A 19,988-nucleotide genomic window follows, 5' to 3' on the forward strand; every position below is an offset into this window, starting at 1 on the left:
TAGCCTGATTAACAGTGCAATAAATTCTGCATTACATTAAAGCTTTACCTGGTTTCATTCATTTCGTAGAAATAAGAAAAACTTTGGGAAATCAACCGTGCAATTCCGAGTTGGTTTAATGAACATATATAGTGGAATAGGCAAGTGAAGTAAAGAGTGCCTTATTTTAAAAACCCCATTAGTAGTCATTTTTGCCACCCCAGTGCTGAAACAAACAACCAACCCTGCCAGTATTTGGGAAAAAAAACACTGCCACTTGAAACTCGCAAATAGTAGATGGCAGCCCCTATGGAATTTTTTATTTTTAATATAATTCGATCAGAATTAATTAAAAATTAAATGTCTTTTTTGAAATACATGCGTAATAAAATTATGTTTCGAATGAGCTATAATTGAATGACATAAACTTTGACGCTTTTAAAATATAATCGAATAACTGAGCCAAACGGCTGCTGCGAATGGCGAATGGAAACCAATGGTTATATAAGGGACACCGATTTCCAATAGAGTAATCACAGTTTTCTCAAAGTCAAAATGTTCAACCGCAATATGGGAAACGGACTTTGGGCTTTAGTAAAGAGTTTGTGGTTTTACGGCACCTTACCAGACCGTAATACTAAGCACAAGTTGCAACCCACCATGCAACCGATGCAAAACAAAATGGAGGAATTAAACCCCGACCATCATACCCGACCGTATTCGAATTACGAAAGTAATTTCCAGACATCTTGAGACGGAGACAGGGGAGGTCGCGTTGTGACGTCGGGAATCGTCACCGATGACATAAAATACCCCATTGGTGTCCATGATGTCCATGACACCACGGACGGTGAGGACACATAGTTCGACAAATCCAAGCAAAAATGCCATCACGTGAAAAAATCGGTTGTTGGCTTGTCGGTCTATATCGATAACGCTTATGATCAAACATAATACGATCTCGGTTGCCAGCAAGCTTGCGTAAATCACGTTGAGATCGCGGGCAGCAGGTGTTAATTCCGTGGCGATGAAGTCGTAAATGACTTTAACTAAAGCACCAAAGGCTTTCGCCATGGCGGCTGCTGCGCCAATCGTTACGGGTAGATTGTTCTGGACTTCGGCCTAGAGGAGAAAAAAAAAGTTAAAAGTTGAATTAAGTTAAACTAATTTTAGGGTTACCATTTAAAAAAAAAACTGTTGCAGGAACGAGACAGACGATACTTTAGAAAAAGACTTGAAGAACTTTACAACCTTCGACCTTCGACAGAAAATGAGGTTGAGGAAGCTTGTGCTGAACTCGCGTCAGTCGCGTGCCCCTTTTCATGAATTTTCTCGGCGTCGTTCGTTTACTCCTCTCGGATTGGCTCTCTTAAATAGGCTTCGTTGCCACGTAAAAACGACGGAAATCTTTTTTTGGAAAAAAATATTGTCTTCCGAGTGTGCATTAACTATTTTGGTCTAAGAGACACTGAAATATTACTGTTGTCTAATTTTTTATTATTATTTTGCGTATCCAGTACGTTTTTATCTTATTTTTGAATTACGAACATTCAATGTCGTCTTTGTGTTTAACGCTGTTGTGGTTTACGGTGTTAAAGGTGATGTCTAGAGGGTTTCACCTCTTCCCCCTTTTTTTGCTCTCCCCTCTATCCTTGCTCTTGAAAAGATTATGCCTAAAGGGGATAACGTCTTCCTCCGTTTTTTGCTCTTTCTTCAGTTTTGCCCTGTTCATGTTTTTTTTATGCTGAAGCAAACTTAGCAACCGAGGATTTTGAGATCGCTCAGAAGCGCCAAGCCTTCACCGCTAAGAAACGCAAAATCGACATTCCATTAGCCATAAACTGTAACACGGCAGCAGTTGTAACGTCGCCAGCCTCCAAGCAGGTGGGTAAGAATTGCGTGCTACAGGCAGAATTACCTTGCACAGTCACTTTCACCTATATAGAATATAATGTTAACTTACATTGCAACAGGATGAAGTTCAATGGATACGCTCCATGCGCGTGATGGTGTCGAGGGTGGAAGTTATGCCACCCCGACAAGTCGCAGCATATTCAACAGATGAACAAATCCCCAACAGTATTAAAGAAGTCACTGCCTATTCAACACCACAAGATGGAAGTGACGTGGAAAAATTGCGTGCTGAACTAGCAGAAATGAAAAAAAATGGATTTTGATTAAGAGCACTAGAGGTAAGATTTAAATTTCTTTTTATAAATTTTAATAACAAATAATATATATTTCTTTATTAAGATATCCAGGGTGAATTTCCTATCAAAACGACCCTAATTGAAAGTGTAGGTGCTACTCAAAAAGAAAGGGGTTCGTAAAAATGCTGGTGCCCTTATAAGTTGGCTCTATAGCCCGCTCTACATTGAGTTGCATAAGTAAAACACCAATGGGAACGAAAAGGAGAGAATGTGAGGATCTATTCATTCCGTTGCCAGATGAAGATCTGCAAAAAATTAGAGGTAAAATATGTAAAATATATAAATGTGTATTAGGGTGTACAGTAAAATTTGGACATTTTTTTATTCATTTGGCATTCAAGATGTGGGTTAATAATGGTAAAATAAATAACTATCTTTCTATCTCGTAAGTCTTAGATTTCTAAAATAAAATAATCTTTCCCCACTCGCCAGTATAATTTTTGTGTTTTGTTGAAATTCATTTTTTTTCAGATATTTTTGGTTAAAAACAGAATTAAAACCAAATAAATTTAAACGGCGCTTGGCCGTTCGTTAGCTACATCTATGAGGCAAGTTTACTTAAAATTTTAGATTTCCACCTCTTTTTTTATCTTTACGCACAATAAAGGAAAAATAATTATATTTTGCTTAAAAGTACATACGTATTGTTTTTGTGCTATTATAACATTTCCATTGCTTCTTTACTAATATTTGAGATACTGAAATTGGAACGGTGTTGTTCAACTAGCTGAGCAAGGGACTCTCTTTCTTTTATATCAAAGCAACTGTCTTTATAGTCGCCAATTGGCTTTATACCCCTCTCTGCGCAATTGTTAGCTGTTATTAACGAGTCAAAGAATTCCTTCGCCACTTGAAGGTCTTCAAAATGAATCCATAAATTACAAGGCACCAGCATCCATTCTTGGCGTTTGTTAAGTTTCAATAAATGAAATAAAAACCATGACCTACCACAATGTTTATTGAGAACTTAGTTCCACCACGAAACGATAGGCGACATTTCTTTTTTAAAAGGGTGGTCGGATTTTTATGGGAGTAACTGTACATCAACTGGAAATTTTTTGCAATAGAGATGCCAATCAGAAAAATCTGGAACCTTTTAAGTTATCGAGTTATTAATTCATTTATAGAGTTATGCCATTATTTTAATCTTCCTCCTCACGATCCTTAAGTTATCGTGATAAGAATACGCTCGGCCGGCAGAGCCAAAAAAAGTCGAAGCCGTGCAATAGAAACTTTCCCAGAATAAGTAAATCCCAACTAACAGTGAATCCTACGTCCAAGCGCTTTGGAGAAAGGGGCACGGACTGACTCGTTTAAGCTACGGTGGCAAAGCATCTCATCCATAATTCGATTTAGGTGTGGCAAAAGCCGGAAAACACTAAGCCCAGTACGAACTAGGCTACCAAGCCCACTCAGCAGAGGGGGGAGTGTTCGACAACAAGCTATACATGCACTAATTTGACATTCAGAAAACTCTGACTCAACTGAAACGGCTACCAATTGAAAACGAAACCAAAATTTGCCGAAGCATACAGACGAGCAGTGATCGAAAAAGCCCTTTGAACCCGTTTCAGACATCCAACACCACAAGGAAGAAAAAGGTCCTCAACAAGAGGTAGAGAAACAAGATCAGCATTCGAGAGTATGAACCAGTAGTGTATTCTTATGAAATAAAATGGCCAAACAGCCCACAACTACACGATCCATACGCCGAATCACCTTGCTGTCACATCTATACTATTGTCTTAGGGGCCCCCGATAGGTCGCCTCCTATATTCTCATTGTTATTTCGCTCTTATCGTCTTATCCCTTTTTTGTTGTGTTTTATGATCAGTGTGTGTGAAATAGACGAGGATGCAAGACATAGATTTTGAATCACCATTTTAATCTTCTAATTAAATGTGAGTATGGTTTGACATACCACTCCACAACTACTCTAAACTTAACAGGGTAACCCACCAAGACGCCCGATCACACCCAAAATAGTGGACGAAACACCAATTTTGCCATCTATTTCGGATGCTTAGAATCAGGCGTCTCCCGAAATACCAGCCCTAAACTTTGAATGCCATGATATAGGTCCTAGACAATTGCTAGCTTACGAAGAGAGAGTGGTTTAGAGAGCTCAATATCCGGTTGACGGATGTCAGTGAACACCTCCACGTTATAGTCTCTCAGAAGTCATGCAATCTTCCAGCAGCCTTGAAGCTTCTAAGATTTTATCCACTTGTGTAATTAATCTTCTTGAATGAAAAGACTCAAAAAAGTGGTCACTTTCTCAAGGTGTGTGTTCTTGGAAGGTTTCGTCTTCGCTCCTCTACTTCCCAGACCTTAAAAGATGATCAAGAAGCTACACACAGTGTTCCAAAGCAGACTACAGGTGTGGGTCACCAACAAGCTAACTTCTGCTATGAAGAGGATCTGTCAACAGAATGGTTTCAACATAGCTACTAAATCAAAAAATTGAAGTGGCCTGGAATTTTCAACATGTTCACTGGTGCATTCCTGATCAACCCCTACCAGCTTACATCATTATTTATCTTGGCTACCTTAAAAACAAAAATGAGACTGCAGAGCGTAATGCTACTTCTGTGTTGTACAAGGAAATTTTGGAAATGGAAGAGAAGAGGCCAAAACAAGATAAATACCTTGGAAAGGAATACCCTGATCTAGCTACTGTGATGACTCATGATTTCTCCTCCTCCTGGATCAAGTTTTTGTGCAGACAGTCAAAAGATTACTTGATGCAAATCCATGGACCATCCAATATGAAGCAGATTGAGGAATCAGTGTTGGATTTAATAGGGGAAAACACAATTGAGAACTTAGGCACTCTAAAAGCTAGTAGTGCTTTCAATTAGGACTGGTATGAGTTTGAAAAGTGAAGGGTCTACAAGAGGAAGAAGGTGATGGAGGCTGTCAGACCCGAAATTGTTGCAGAGGACTCAACACTTAGCATCCACTTATTCAAACCTGCCTTATCGAAAGTGGAGACACAGAAAGCAGAGAATGTTTGCTTGTTCAAGAAATCCCAGCATGGCGGCTTGCGCGAGATTTATGTGCTAGGAGTTGAAGAGAGGATTGCTCAGCAGGCCATAGAGACCATTACCATAGACATTTACAAAATGTTCCCATACAAGACCATGACAAATCCAGAGTTCAAAGGACGCAAGAATAACTGCTATGATAAGAAAGCAAAGAAGTCTGAACCAGTCATCAATGCTGCAAAATCTGATAATGCGCAAGAGTGGAATCAAGGTCCCTTTACAACAAAATTGGCTCTCATACTCATTGAGTTATGCTCTAATAATAAGAGGGATATCCATGTTTACAAGGAAGCTAATCATGATTGATCCACACTTGATGGAAATAGTGGTTAAAAATCCAAGACCTCCCACTTCTAGTGGGGCCTTAGAGATAGTGGTGCTAGTTGGCTCAATGGCCCTAAGTCGCAGTATATCAGAGTTGAAACTAGGATGATGCAGGGAATACGTCATTACACCTCAATTTTACTCCACTGCACAGTCATGAACTGAGAAATTTCACCAGTCTTAAGATGAGAAATAGATCAAGAAAGCGCCAACTGACAGGAGACTGCAAAGAAAATACGGTTGTATTTGATCTTGCTGTTTCCTCAGATGACTCTGAGATTTCGACTAGTTACCATGCATCCACATTCCACGGAGTCACTGTTTCGAATGTAATACTAGCAGTCTGCTACAAATTTGGAAGCATATTCCCTGAGATTGTTGGGATCTATGACTCAGTCAAAACATCATCACTACTCTACCAGTGTCTGTATTTTAATCAGATTTCACCTTCTGCAAGAATTGCAAATTGATCAAAAATGGGTTACAATCACCAAGAAATTGGCTTCAAATCTCACCAACGTATTATCTGGTGGAGGAAATTTTAGCTTGAATTGGAGGAGCAGGGAATTTTTCCAGATTGGTCGGCTCCTTATTCACTATAATCTTCTTAGCTTAAATGTATATCCAGTGTTCCAGCTTTAGAAGAAGAGTTGATAAGGCTCAATGATACTGGGAATGGGATATTTTTAATGGATTTCCCTATCTTTGCGTGGCTGATTGGTTTTTAATACAACCTTTGGAAGGGTGTCAATTCAACTGATCTGGGGAGGACATGAAGATGGGTAATTGCAAGATTTCCCAACAATAAGACTGAAGAGAAGAAAAAGCTCACAATTGAGACTACGGAGGAGACGACACTAGTGGAAGAAGGCTTTTGTTCACACCAGAGTTATCACCTGGGGAGAAAGGAAGAAAAATGGACGTGTTATTGAGAATATGAAGCTACCTACTGGCTGGAGGCAGCAGATCGATGCAAGCCTAATTGTCCTTTAGAGACCAGCCACCAACTCTAATGGTCCTACGAACCTACTAAACGAACCTTACTGTTGAAGTGTCTAATACTAAACCTGCAACAAACCCCCAACTAGAGTTAGGCAGCAATCAATTGACTTGTTGGATAAAAACGACGTATAGGTCTGCTGGGTGTTGTTGGGCCCACTCTTCCCAAGAAGATTCTTTTACAGACTGGGAATCGTGGCGCCATACAAAACACAAACACAACCACAAAACACTTATTTTCCTCAATAGCTAGTTGAACAATTTTCTCACGAGGACAAAAATTTCACTCACCCCTCCATGCTGGAACTTCTTGAATATGCAGACATGCATGGAACCTTGTTTTTTACCTTGTGTAAAGCAATATTCAGAAATTAGATTGCTGTAGTGCAAGCATAACCTGAGATCAAAGGTCTGAGAGCTTCTGCAGCTTTTTTTCTGCTATAATTACTTTCTGGATCATACACTTGTAACAGCTCTCTTCAAAAGCACTGCTTGCTTTGGATATTCTTAGTTGTTCCAAGGTGTAAGACCCCCCTTTGTTTAGAATGCTAATCTCAAGTTACTCCATCACTGATGCACCACACAGTTTCTTCAAAGTCTTTATTGAGTTTTCGCACAAGTACTTTACCTAGCTTGGAGAGAATTCATAGGTTCTGACATCTTCTACAGGAGAGTCCTTTTGTCCTAGGTAATCCCTTCTTTCAAGCTTCAGTTCTTCCATCTCAACTATCTTCTTGTATGACTCAGATAGTCCATTCTTCTCTGTAGCCTAATTCTTATTCTTTAGGTGACTTAGATAAAAGAGGAATGTCAATTGAAAAGGGCTTTATAAAAACCTTACTGTAAACATAATGAACATGTTCCCCCATTTCATCTAAGTTCCATGGATGACCAACTCAAATCCTCTGTTTTGTTACTCTAATCTCCATTGCTGATAACAGTTTCTTGGTGATCCATGATTGCAATCTGCTTCTGATGATTGCAGGGATCTTTTCAAGCATCTTGTGAGGCTTAGGAAGCAGGGGTAAGAAACCAATTCTTCCATGAACACATCATAAAATTATCAATCTTGTTATGAGATGTTCTTTAATTCAATATTCAAGTACATTCTAGTCGTAAAGTTGATTTAAAAAATGCCAAAACAGAAGACAAATTAAAAAAATAGTCAAAATGAAATAATTGTTACTGATAGTCAGAATGACACTTATTCTGAGAATCTAAAAAAGAAAAGGGACGATAGGGCAGAAATTTTAACTCCATCTGTAAAATCCTAATTGATTGATCAATTGATTCTGCTGGAAGAAAATTATGACGATCTCTTAGTCCAGGAAGATGATTTTGAGGTAAATGAACATGTGAAGCATACAAACCTCTTTAAAATTCCTATTCGCTCTCTCTTGTTGTAATGCCAACAATGATTTTTAAAGAGCTCGAGTAAAATGTCATTTCTTACTTTTTGATTAAAATGTTTCAAAGAATTATGTACACTTCAAAAATTTTAATGATCAAGAGATCAAGAGTTGATTTTGATGTAAGTTAACACTAGTAAAAGCATGCAAAACTCTTTGAAATTTCTATTCTTTCTCTCTTGTTGTAATGCCAACAGTGATTTTTAAAGAGAGCGAGTAAAATGTCAGTCTCTAACTTTTGATTAAAATGTTTCAAAGATTTATGTACGGTTCAAAAATGTTAATGATCAACACTAAAAAGATTCAATTTATTTACGGATGAATTAAAACACACAAAATTGAAACTCACAGAAACAACCATGAATTTTGTAATAAATATTTAAAAACTTAACAAAATAATCATACATTTCATTTCATTTTTAGTCTCAGCATACGGAAGCCTGCTAATTGGAAATTAGAGAATTGAAACAAAGTATAATAATATGCTAAAATTTTTATCAATACAAATACATTAACTTTTAAAATTTAAAGAAATAATTTAATTTGAGGAAAGGAATGTTATCGTAGATTATGCAGGAAATGAAGAAAATGGTAATAGCCAGCTCTTAGTTTTATAATTAATTAATAATAATCCTTCTTTTAGATTCAATAAATGATACCAATTCTCAGCATGGATCAAACAACAACAAAACACGAGACGACACAAATGACGAGGATGACGAAGATGAAGAAAAGTCTGAAAGTGAAATTGAGGATAAAGAAGGGAAGGTAATTACCTACGACAAATAAATTAAATTTTGAAATATTCAATTATTAATTTATTATTTACATTTCAGAAATACCCTAACACAACAAAATTGAACTCACCATCAGATTATTTTATTAATGCCATCCAGGAAAAAAATTATGAGTTATTGAAAGATTACTCTGTCATCATTCAAAATCTGAGTGAATTTAAAAAGTACAACATGTACAAGTTCGTAGGAGACGTTATGAGCAACATTTGCACTCAATATTACTTGAGAAGTAAGAAATAATTTACATTTCTATACTACTACTAAACTATACTCAAACTATACTTTTATTAAATCAATATTAACAATTGATAGCTCACAAAAGATCATTTCGTGGAGGGACGAAAGGAGCTACACGAAGAGAAGTAATGAATCCGAGGCATGTGGACAAAATCTTAACTATTTATTGAAAATTCATCCAAGAAAACATCTACAGTACCAAATAAAATTTTCTTTAGAAATTGCTAATGCTTCCTGGAAAACGATAAACTCAAATAAAGGCAAACCAGCTTCAAAAGAGGAAATCAGCAAATCTGCAAACTCATCCATGAGTTCTTTCCTTAATAACAAATTATATAGAAAGAAAAAAAATAAAGACAAATCTGTTTTTGCCAAACATTTATCTCTTAAATCTCTATTGCATTTAACGTAATGTAATGAAAATAAACAACGACTGGCTGATAAATTAACTCAACTTTACTAGACTTAAAGTTATACATACATCTGTAACATTATTACTGATAATCTATAACAAAATATCAACATTGATCAGCAGAATATTGGCTTTACAATTAAATTTCGTTTGTAACATAATCGAATAATCAAAAAAAAAATTAATTATTTTTTGCGCGCTTTGTTGATGTTGATGCAGTTTGTTCAATCTCTTGACTCCATATCCATACAATTTTGCTGCGTATTGCATAAACATTAAAAACCCATCGATTCCTTGCCATTTTTGATGAAGCATAAATGTTGCCAAATAGCTACTAATCATTTGTTTGTTACGATTTGTTTGTGGCATACTTTTTTTTGCTAAGTTCGAAAGACCTAGAAAAGTTATGTATGATGAAATAATAAGTTTTGTAATTCTTTTTCATGTTACCCTCAATCTGATTGGTATGTGCGCCAGTGTCTGGATCTTTAAATGTAACCTATGATTTACCTTGAGATGCTTGTAATCATTGTGTTCCCTATATTAGTAGATACATAAAGTATAAACTAAAGATAAATTAAGTAAATAAAAAGTTTTAAATAGGTATCCAATGCTGACTCTGGTTTATCATACGATTTCCAACAATCCGATATTATAGTGGTACCCGGTTTTATCCATTCTCTAATGTATGTATGTATGTATGTATCAATTTATATAGCGCACTATCGCAGAAAATCAATCCTGATCTAATGACGCTGTTTCGTTTCCAATTTGGAAGATGTGATTAAACACATCACCGTATGTTTAACGTCATATCCTTGAAAGCAATCAAGGATCCCTGTGTTATGCGTGCTGCCTTTCTCCACGGCGCGACTGCTAGAGAATGTAATGACAGCTAATAAAGTATAAGTTACACCATATCCCCCAATTTTCTCTGAATTGTGGATCATTATATCCTCGGCTACCTCGCGACAAAAACTTTCTCAATCTATAGGTGTTGTATGAGCTAACAATGAGCAAGAAATGAATATTGGTTAAGTATAGTTCAGTATAAGTAACATTATAAGTTTAGTATTAGTAAAATAAAGTATAATCGATACACATACCATGTTTAATTTCATTTTCAATAAATTTAGCTTTGAAACCATTCCACCAATAATAAGTGGAATTCAAGATTTCTGCAATTTTAAGATGTGATTTTAAAACCCAAGATACCTTCGAATAGAATATTTCCAACCACATCTTTTCCTTTTAAGTTTACTTCCCGAAACCGGGATGGAATTGTTACACTTAAATTCTATTCCATCAATCGCATCTTCACATAACATCTAAATTAATTCTAATGACTTTCTAATGTTCAAATAATTTTATTTACTGAATTATTACATACCAGACTTAGATATCCAGAACAAAAATCACATTTAGCTGATTTCTCATTGACTATGAATCCTATTTCTAACAAATATTTATACAAATCCATCGAAGATAAAACGTAACAAACCATATTAATTTTAAACGAAGTCCGAAATTGCTTGTCAAATCCTATCGCAATTTTCTCGCTAGACATATTTCCCCTCAACTTACAGTAATATTCTTTTAAAGGAGTTGCATATCCCTTAATTATTGCACTGGCAGATGAATTGAAGAAATCAATTAATTTGGACTTTGAATTCCGTTCACTGAAGCGTAAACACAACCAACACGAGCCAAATATTCAACAATACTGAACATTTTCATTCACCAAAATCAAACGCCCCCTTGAAACCAACCCTATCTACTAATCAGCAAAGAATTGTTTCTTATACTAAGCCAATACTTTTCTTTAATTATTCTTAACTACACTAAAGTACCCTAAACTAACTACTAATCAACACGAAATGTTTCTTGTACTATACTATACCCATACTTAACTAGTTACAAATGAGGTTATTACAAATTTTACAAGTTTAACTTATAATAAAAAATATGTCAATGTGGCAGTTAAATAAATGTGAGAACATTTTGATGTTTGAACCATTATCCACAAGTTTTACAGCTCAGCACTCTTCCGCACAACCATAAGACAACCTTTAAGGTGCGGCAAATAGTAGAATAGATTTGCTTTAACACATAGCAAATTAGTACAGTATAGTATGTAGTAAAGTAAAGTTGATGCAGTATAGTAGAGTATTTAGAAAAATTATGTATTTAGTAAAGTTAAGTATTTGTAGTACAGGAAGAACAGTACTTCACTGCACTTTACTAAATATTTACTTTATATTAAAGAGCGGCAACGTTGTATTATATTTTTGGCAACACTGCTTTGGCAACAATTTTCAATATTCCAATATTCAGTACATCACGTACCATCCTTATGGAATGAAGTGTATTCATTACTTTCTTTATTAAGTTACAGTGTTGTTCAGTTAAAGTAGAGTAGAGTTAAAATTAAGTAAGAATGGGTCCTCTAAAATAGACTTGATCCATAAGAACAAATGGCAGTGTCTTATAACCCAGTTTGTGGCAGGCATGGTCCTTTGTTTTAGTGGCTGCGTCGTCCGATTGACAACTCAGGGTCTCTTCTACAAAAACCCTACTTGAGTTGGAGCTAATTGAGGCTCGAGGATTTAAAATGGATGTAGCAGCTATCTCTTTTTTTTTACCCGCTTGCTGCCATGTGTGCGGAAGTGAATCCAGGGGCCCCCAAAAGAAAAAGAAACGGAAAAAGATGTTTTTTTCTTTCCCCTTTCAAAATCAAAAACATTTTCCCCTTATTTGTTATGCTAATGCTCCGGAGGAGTATTACCGGAATCCGCTCCGTAAATATTCGGTTTTCGTAGAAAGAAAAAAGTAGACTCTTTCGGTCTCTTTTCAGGTTTTTCGGACAAGAGTCGGTTATGTTTTGCACACTAGGCATTGCCATTTGAACATACACCTGTTTTTCTTCTTGTCGGAATTTACGGCCAAGCACCAGCACGCGTTCAAAATATTGAAAATGGTGGCAACCAGGAGGCACACGTTCGTCGCCATCCCCATTTCGGTAAGACCAAAATTGAAAGCCAGGATAATAAAGATGAAGGAGGTGAAACCGTCCATCAAATCCGCTGAGGCCAGCTGGTTCACATTTGAATTAATTGCCTGTTAAAAAAAATTATTAATAAAATTATGAAAATAAAAAATTAAATCCCCTTTACTTGTCGGTGTCCGCTATGGTTCGAACGGCGGCTGCGGCGGCGTGGAGAAGAACGTGACAACCAATTTTGGTCTGGGATGGACCGACGAGATGTTGGCGAGCGCACCAAAGGAGGCAACACATTTGATGAACGATCTTCCCGAAAAGTAGGTGACGGACGACGTGCCGGACGACGTGCCGGATGACGTGCCGGACGACTTGCCGGACTACGTGGCGGACTACGTGGCGGTCAACGTGCCGGTCGTTGAAGGCCTAGACCTGGTGGCAGACTTTTTTCGGGATAATTCGGAGATATGGGAAGAGTAATAGCATCTGTGTGCGGTATAACATGAGGTGATAATTCGCACAGGTTCCTGCTCCACCATGGAAATATAAGAGAGATGAAACACAAACTGTCAAAAGATGTCAGAGAGATGTCACAGATACATACACAAAATTCCGTGCACGGCCCGCCGGCGTGAAAACTGCTGCTTCCAAAGCTCTGCGCTGGGCCGGCGACTGTATCTGCTCCATCTCGAGTTCTACGTCCCCGTTGTTCGTTATTCTGGATCACATTTTAGATTGATATATAATTAATTGATATATATGTATATGTCTCGATTTCAAATCACCCGGATTGACCTCTCGATAGGCAATCCTCGTATTTAACATTTCGTTGTACATAAGTCACAGCTACCCACCATCCTCGTCAATACCGCTCACGGTTTTCCCGGCTCTAGACAGGATCTCTTGTTTGTTCCTTTTTAGCACAGAAGCAATGTCCTTCAATTGATGAAGGGTTTAGCGGCTGCATACTGTGAAATCAGCTTTAGTAATATATTCTTTTTAATCTTTTTTTCCGTTTGCTTCAGTATTTTTTGCGTTGATTCAAATCTTGAAAAATGTAGTCACCCTGCAATTGGGGTTGTTCTTGATATACTCTTCAATAATTTCAAATTGTTCGAGTGAAAGAACAATTTTTAATTAACTGTATGGTTTTACAACGTAACAGGGGGTATTGTGAAATAAGGGGTTGTACAGTTTTTTGTCTGCTTGTTATCAATTGATTCGATAATGAATGAATTTCTGACTTTGACAATTGTAATTTTTATTATGATGACATGCATCAAATTTTAGTTTATTTTAAAAAATTCATAAGCAATACATTACAAACACACATTCTGAAAGGTATTTTATTTGCATTTCAAAAAATGTATCCAGTAATGAAGAAAAAACACATGCAATGTGTTCAAAATTGCAGAAAAATATGTATCCCATATCCTATGTGTCTCAATCAACATCATCTCCAGTAAATTCTATCGAATTCCCAACATGTCAATTGATCATCGAGGTAATTAACCGTCTCCGGGATAGGAGCAGTGAGGGCAAAGGTCGACTCCTGGGCCTCCATTAGTGTTCTCATCCAAACACTCTACAGTAAAGGGAATCAAATCTCTAATTAAACCGTCGACGTCGAATGTTAAACAGGCGTATGGGGGCATCACAAAGACAACCGGGGAAGTAGACTTGTCCATCGGGTGGGATACAAGCAGCTGGAAATTTAAATAGTCGGTTTAAGAAGAATTATCGTAAAACTTTGGCCTTAGACCTTGGGGTCTACAAGTTTACAAATGTAAAAATGTACAATACCACAATGTAAAAAGCCTATATGATGGAAACGGGTAGATATCCTGAATAGTATGTTGGGTCATCAACATTAAACCAAGCACCCATTCCACAAAAAATCATCTCGACTAACAAAGAAATGTAGTGGAGTGAATTTATGGCAAGTTCAAATGGAGCCAGTCCCCGGGTGAAATACAATGTGACATAGACCATGGCTTCCACAGGCTTACCAAAATCTGCTATAGCCTGAATTTTTAGGGGTGTTGTAAAGTCTTGCAGGGTTTTGTGTAGCATTTGACATGTTCTACAGAAAGAGAAAATTAATTACATTAAAAAATTAATTACCAATTTGGTTTACCAAAACAGTTGAATCACGTTTTCGTGAGGTTGAATTGATCATGGAGGGAGTTCGGTTGCTTGCAGAGGTTTGGGTGGAGCTGGATGCTGTAGTCTGAAACAATGAAAGATGGTAAATGTTTTAAATCAACTTATGGAAATTCTTTTAAAGTTAGTGTTGCTTCCACCGCTGCTGCCACCGTTCACCGAGAACAGTGTTCGGTTTAAGAAGAATTATCGTAAAACTTTGGCCTTAGACCTTGGGGTCTACAAGTTTACACATGACATTTATACTTATAATAACTCGTTAGTGACTCGTATGGGAGTAGCATATAGTAGAGTAGTTAGTGGCCCAGTACCCCCAATACACGAAATCGAAAAAAAATGCGTCGCATTGGGAAATAACTGTGTAATTGCAGCGATTTCCACACAATTTTCGTCAGTGAAGACAACCTCGCGGATTAAATTATCATTGTTTTAGAATCTGGAAAATATGAAAGGTAGATTGGATATGTTAAAGATGTGAATACTATGTTTAATAAACTATTGCTAGAACCTGATACAAAAGATTGGTTGCTGCAACTGTTGACAAGAAATTTGCATTTCCTTTGTGTAAATTAGAATCTGAAAACCACTTATCCAAGATTGGTATGCCCTAAAACTTAAAAAGCAACGAATTGCACATTTTTCACAGCAACACTAATTTGAATTCTTTAGAATTTCATACTCAACCATAATGTGAAACACGTTCAGAAGAAGGAGATCCGGTGTTAATGTTGCACGTTATTATACTGTACGTGTCCAATTGGATGTCGTATTAACTAAAAACAAGGGAATGAAATGAAAAGGTGACAAATAAAAAACATCTGGATAAAAAAAATTCTTAGCTACAGTGAAAAAAAAATCCAAACGTCAATAGTTGAAGACGTAAGGGAGGCGTTTGTGTTACCATACCACAGCAACTGAATATATCTGCCTTATATCTGTAGGGCTAAAAGCTATCGCTACAAGCGCTAGGGTATTTGTCGTTTGGATCCCATGACTCTACTTTTTTCGCATTGGGTTTCAACTGTGTAATTGCAGCAATTTCTTCACAATCTTTGTCAGTGAAGACAACTTTGCTGGTGCAGTTATCTTTGCTGCTCTAGAGAAGAGGCGATGCATTGTGATCTTAAAAATGCAGTGTGTCTCTTCTAGTAAAGGTACTTCACCATACTTCAAACTAATTTTCCTTTGCTCAGATAGGTAAATAATGAACATTAAATTAACTTTAATTTTCATAATTACTCCTCAGCTTCTACTCATTTCATTCCTGAGAAGAGAAGGGTCCCCATCCACAAAAAGACCTAATTATAGGTATGTGGATATAAGATATCAGCTTTGAAAGAATCTTTATATTATATACTATAGCGTATAAGCTTTCTTAGTCTGTTTCAATGTTTAAAATAAATCTAATGAAATTTTTAACTTATATTTTTGACTTATAGAGTAAAGAAATTATCTCTTGACGACGATGCTACAGAGAAGGCCCTAGGAGTTTATTAAGAAACCCAAGAATTTGTTATTGCGTTTCAAGTGGCAACTTAGACAATGTCGTCTACACACGAGTCAGCCTTGTTAGTAAAGTAAATAGTCACTTTGATCGACAAGGGAAGGAGGAGCCCATCTTCGTCAAGGCTAATATCAAGTTGAGAGAGTTGGGCACACGAAGTTTATAATGCACTGATGCGATGAATGAAGACGAACGAGTATGGTGGGAGAATCGGCTGTCCTTCTCCCTCAGATGTCTGCTGGATAGCGCCCTGAGTGGCAGCACCGTAATAGAGCTCCCGACTCTTAACTCATTTTCTGTGTGTTCCGTTTGTGCCATTTTTGTTTACTTTGGTTAGTTTAATAGCCATTGTTCTACTGTGTCTCGTGTTACTTCATTCGGCGTTCTCAGTTATTCCTGCTTCTTTCTGTGCCCATTTGTTTATCGTCCTGCCGGCATGTCGCCTCAGGGCTTCTCGAATCAGCTGTCTGCCGAGCAGTTTTTCTCTGCTCGCAATTCTCCACTAGTGCCACCACTACTACCATTCAGCTTATTGTTTACTGTAAGAGCCTTGGGCATTGCCTCACGCAGCCCGACCAAGCGTTGCAGAAGGAGCGGAAAATCGGTGAGAAGAGGCTTGACGGTCAAAAAGTTTTTACAATGCGCCCTTGTTAATGCTCGATCCATTCAGTGCAACATGTATATTATTCAACATCATATCGTGTGTCATAACCTTGATGTAGTCGCCATTACTGAATCCTGGCTTCGTGAAGATAGTGGAGACGATATTTTACGCGAACTATGCCCGGCTGGTTATTCGTCACTTCATAAGCCGAGAATAGGCAAGCGCGGAGGGGGAGTTGCAATTATATTTCGCGATACTGTGCGCGTTCGTCCACTTAACTTAGACTTCGTTGCTATTTCGTTCGAGTTTCTTGCTGCATCCCTTACCACCAACTCTACGTGCTTCACGCTTCTCGTTATCTATCGCCCACCCTCCCACAAACCCAATCAGTTTATTGATGAGTTTGCAAGTCTGCTTGAATTCCTGGTTCATTCTCCCGGTCTCCTGCTTATAGTTGGCGACTTTAACATCCATGTAGACGACAAATCGTGTCAACTGGGCCAGTCATTTCTCTCTCTAATTGACTCATTCGATCTTCAGCAGCATGTGTCTGACTCTAGCCACGTCGGTGGCCACACTCTCGATCTTGTGTTATCAAGATCGTCGGACAACTTTCTAGTTGATTGTTCCACATCCGACTTCATCAGTGACCATCGTGCGATCCATTGGTGCGCCAAGGCACACCGCCCGTTGCGTCCAGTCAAGAAGGTAGAGTTCAGGAAGCTGAAGTCAATCGACTTTTCTTCCTTCTGCTCTGACCTGCTAAAGCTGCCACTTCTTACGTCCCCAGCTGGGGACTGTGAAAGTGCTCTGTCGCAGTACAACAACGGCCTTGCATGTGTTCTCGACTCACACGCTCCAATGGTCACAAGATGCTTCACTGTTCGCCCAGATAATCCGTGGGACAATGAGGAGATCCATGCGGCTAGAAGAAAAGTGAGGAGGCTGGAGAGGCGCTGGAAGCTGACAAACCTGACAATTGACAAGCAAATCATGCATGGCGAGCTGCGGAATCTCCACGAGATGATCAACCTGGCTAAGAGATCCTTCCTTGAATCTCAGATCCTGGAAGCTGGTGGGAAGAAGACCTCCCTCTTCAAGCTAGTTGACTCGCTGCTGCTCGTCAAACCTGGTCTGCGGCTACCCACTCATGATTCCTTAGCAGAACTCGTTGAGCAGTTTAGCCACTTCTTTGTCTCCAAGATCAACACCATCCGAGCGAACCTTGACGCTGCTGCTGGAAACTGGGAACCGGAGACACGTCAACCCGTCGTCGCCTTCTCATCCTTCTCTCCAGTAACAGTTTGTGAAATTTCGTCTCTCATATTGTCGTGTGCATCAAAGTCCTCCCCTCTTGACCCATTGCCTACGTTTGTTCTAAAGAAGTGCCTACCCTCATTGACTCCCTCAATTGCAAACATAATTAATTTGTCTCTCTCCTCTGGAGTGTTTCCCCAGGATATGAAGCTTGCCCTCATTACCCCACTGTTGAAAAAACATGGCCTTGATTCTGATGTGCTCTCCAACTATCGACCTGTGTCCCTTCTTTCATTCCTCTCTAAACTTCTTGAACGTGTCGCCGCTAAACAGCTTGTGGCCTATCTTGAGTCTCAGTCCCTCTTTGCCTCTGTGCAATCAGCGTACAGAGCTGCTCACTCCACTGAAACTGCCCTTCTTAAGGTACTTAACGATCTCCTCACTTCGGTTGACAACGGCGACGCTGTCATCCTGGCTCTCCTTGATCAAAGCGCAGCCTTTGACACCATCGACCATGGCATTCTCCTAGACCGCCTCTCTGCTCGCTTTGGTGTCTCTGGACTCGCCCTCACCTGGTTCACCTCGTATCTCGACAAAAGGCAGCAGTCGGTCAGCGTCAATGGCGTATCGTCATCTCCCACCCCACTCATTTACGGTGTCCCGCAAGGCTCGGTGCTAGGCCCTATACTCTACATCCTGTACAACTCCCCGATGCACGAAATAGCTTCGTCCTTTGGGATTTCTGACCACTACTTTGCCGACGATTCCCAAGAATATGATTCTTTCACCCCATCTCTGTCTGCAGCTGACCAACAACGAGTTTTCGATAACCTTACAGCGTCTCTCGTAGAACAAGGGAAATGGCTGGCTGCCAACCGCCTTAAACTGAATGAAGACAAAACGGATGCTCTCCTAGTCTCTTCAAAAGACAATGTAGCGAAGAAACGCATTGCGTCTATTCCTCTCGTGGTCGGTGGCGCCAGCATCATTCCCTCTCCTGTGGTCCGAAATCTTGGGGTTCTACTTGACTCTCACCTAACAATGGAGCAACAGATAAATTCATCATGCAAATCGTCCTACTTTCACCTCAGGCGAATCGCGAGAATAAAGAAATTCCTCTCTCTTCCTGCAGTGATACAGCTCGTGCATGCTTTTGTTCTGTCCCACATTGACTACGGCAACGCTCTACTGGTTGGTCTTCCCGCAACTCGCCTGGCGAAGTTGCAGCGTGTACAAAACTCAGCAGCTCGTCTCATCATGGGTGTAAGCCGACGTGAATCCATCACTCCAGTTCTCCGCTCCCTGCACTGGCTCCCAGTGTGTCAGCGCATCGAGTTCAAGATTGCTGTCCAAGTGTTCCGTTGCTTAGTTGGTCTCGCGCCACAATACCTCAGTGCACTAATCAGCATCCGTGACACCGGTCGTGAATCCCGCTCCTCCTTACAGCTCCTACTCCTCACCCCTCGCAGCCACATGAAAAGCTTTGGCGATCGAGCATTCTCAGTCGCCTCTCCTCGAATTTGGAATTCCTTACCCCCCGACCTTCGCTTACTAGCTCTCTTTCCTTACTCTCCTCTTTTCTCTCTCACACAGTTTCGTTGTAAGCTAAAAACATTTTTGTTTCGAACGGCATATGAAAATTGAGTTTCCCCATGTATATTGTCGGAGCTGATAGCGCCTTTGATCATGATTTGGAAAAGGCGCTATTCAATATTAAATGCAATACATTATTATTATTATTATTATCCTTGGTGTATCCCCTCACTTATTTATTTTAGAAAATAGTTCAGTCATTTGCCAAGAAATTCTATAGTCTCTTCAAGAGTAAGACCCAGTATGTAGAAGCTTAAGAGATTTCCAGATCAGCTTCTTTCATTCATCAAAAAATTAGGATCAAATTGATCCAGAGAACAGGCAATATACAAAAAAAAATTGTAATAATTTATTTTAACAAGCGATCCCCGATTCAAGTAAACCGAAATCCCGGAGCGGCTTTCCAGATCTAAATCCGGAAACGCCCTTAAAAATATATAAAAAATATAGTCATG

The 19,988-nt window shown here is 38.8% G+C and overlaps 1 long non-coding RNA gene across 2 annotated transcripts; it reads right to left on the reverse strand.

Annotated features, from left to right (window-relative positions):
• Positions 1-9,522: 9,522 nt before the first annotated feature.
• On the reverse strand, positions 9,523-11,206 carry LOC124348386. 2 transcript variants are annotated; one of them, XR_006919963.1, is made up of 3 exons: positions 10,916-11,206; positions 9,865-9,952; positions 9,523-9,809 (listed from the first exon to the last, which is right to left on the reverse strand). It is a non-coding gene; the product is annotated as an uncharacterized LOC124348386 (long non-coding RNA). The 2 variants fall into 2 exon arrangements; XR_006919964.1 differs by lacking the exon at positions 10,916-11,206 and adding an exon at positions 10,033-10,101.
• Between the last annotated feature and the right edge of the window lie 8,782 nt (positions 11,207-19,988).

Source organism: Daphnia pulicaria, chromosome 7, assembly GCF_021234035.1.
Source record: "Daphnia pulicaria isolate SC F1-1A chromosome 7, SC_F0-13Bv2, whole genome shotgun sequence".
NCBI lineage: Eukaryota > Metazoa > Arthropoda > Branchiopoda > Diplostraca > Daphniidae > Daphnia > Daphnia pulicaria.